Raw genomic sequence first — 2,333 nt, 5'->3', positions numbered from 1 at the left:
ACTTGCCCCATTATCAGAGCATTCTGGACGGAAATCACTCAATTCCTAGCAGATTTGACCAAGCTACCGATTGACACCTACCCTAAGATATATCTATTCGGTATATTACATGATGCGGTATACTCCTATTATATCAGAGTATTCCTCCGAGAATCACTATTCTTGGCAAGGAAAGCCATTGCCTTGAGGTAGATGGGAGAGAGAAGTCCGTCACTTAACCAGTGGAAAACATTGTTAAATGTCATAATTTCATATGAATATATTGTATACAAGCATAGGCGATGTGAGTCTAAGTTTGATTGTTGTTCCCTGCTGTTTATGGTCACATCATCCCCCATTGTGATTCTCGACATTGTATAGCCCCTTGTGGCCCAGTCTCCATGTCCTGTCCCTTTTGAGCATTACCTGTAATGATCATGTGATTTATATTGAATAAAATGAGGTTTTTTTTTTACCTTGCATAAATCCTTGCTCTTTTTTTGTACATAATGCATTATCTTCAGCTTAAATAAGACATATCAATAAAAACCACCTCTGTAACTTCCTCATTACCTTCCTTGTGTATGTGCCCTTCCATCCATCTCTTATGTGTCTATAGTCATGTACGGTACAATAAATACCATGTCAAGAAATGTACGAATATAGCATAAACACTTCAAGTAAGGTAACCCATGTGCACCAATTTAATTTTATTTTGTAACTTGTTTTAATTCCATTGTTCAATAAAACGAGTATAAAAAAAATCCCTCTTTTGTATCTGAGGGATAGATTTGCATTGTTACATTTACAATATTGATCCAGAATGTGTTTCCCTGCTCCTATCTATATATTAAAGAGGACCTGTCACCACTCCTGACGTGCCTGTTTCAATGCATTCCCCATGTAATAACAATTCTGGAGCATCTATTCTCATGGCTCTATGTTGTGCCATTCCTTTATTATTACTACTAGAAGTTATGAAAGAATTGCTAGCAGTCTGCAGTAAGGGTACAGAGGGGAGGTAACAAGTTGGTGTTAGATGCTCTTTAAAGTCTGCATTACATATTATTTGATGCAATTTGGATTTTAAAGATTTTTATATTCAGATAATTTTTGTGTTAAAAAAAATAAATATTGAAGTACATAAACAAGAAAAGTGGATCTTTCCCACAATAAACCATGTGTCCCTCTTTGACCATCCAAAGATTTGGCAGGTATTTGTAAGTTATAACCTCTTTTCTGATCCTCAGGTATGTCATGTTACCAACAATGATCTCCAGCAACTGACACAAGTCAGTTACTTCTCTATTCATTCCTATGAGACTGACATTGAGGCTCCCAAAGGAATACATCGAGAAACTGACTCCCTATCCACACATAAGATGCTGTGTTCCTTTTGAGAGTCAAAGTGTTGGTCACATGACACAGCAAAGACTCTGAAGGGAGGTTATAACGCACAAAGATCTCCTTCACTATAGTTTACATCATGTATCTTCCTAACAGGGAAGAGAATACATTTTTGGGGAGTGCTTCTTTAAAAGGATTCTGTCACCAGACTTTCCTACTTTTCTCTATGCCCCCGTTACTCCAGAAATATAACTTTTATAATATGCTAATTATCCTGTTCCTAGAGGCTCCATTCTCCCACCATTGTCGCCTCCCTCCAAGTCCTGATTGACAGGGCCAGGCAGCGCTCGCATCGGTCCGCCAGCCCTGTGCTCTGGTGAGATCTTGCGCCGTTCAGTATTCGCCGCAGACGCGGTTAGGCAGTTGACAGGCCTGCAAGCGTCTTTTTCGCACTGCACCTGCGCCAAATACTGAACGGCACGAGATCTCACCAGAGCACAGGGCTGGCGGACCGATGCGAGCGCTGCCTGGCCCTGTCAATCAGGACTTGGAGGGAGGCGACAAAGGTGGGAGAACTGAGCCTCTAGGAGCAGGATAATTAGCATATTATAAAAGTTATATTTCTGGCGTAACGAGGGCATAGAGAAAAGTAGGAATAGGCTAGTTAGGTTTAGCTGACATTAGCACGTGGCTAAAGTCAGCTAGCTTAATAGGGTTAATTCTGGTGACAGAAACCCTTTAAGAAATTGATAATTCTTCTGAATAACATGTCATCCTACCGAATGTAGTAGCAGACACGCAGGCACTTGTCTTATAGGCAATAAATCCGCCAATACCACATGTGGAGGGAATCTAGCTGAAACACAGGAGGGGCCACAGCCTGAAGACTTTCTGAGAATTACAGCCCAAGCGCTTGGTGTCGTGCACACGTGACCACATGGGGCAGGCACGCAGCACCGCCGCCTCCCTCAGCACGACGCTCCGGGTTACGTCAGGTACCTGCCTCT

The sequence above is a fragment of the Bufo gargarizans genome, chromosome 4 (assembly GCF_014858855.1).
Source record: "Bufo gargarizans isolate SCDJY-AF-19 chromosome 4, ASM1485885v1, whole genome shotgun sequence".
NCBI classification, from domain to species: domain Eukaryota; kingdom Metazoa; phylum Chordata; class Amphibia; order Anura; family Bufonidae; genus Bufo; species Bufo gargarizans.
Note: the sequence above shows the minus strand (reverse complement) of the source record.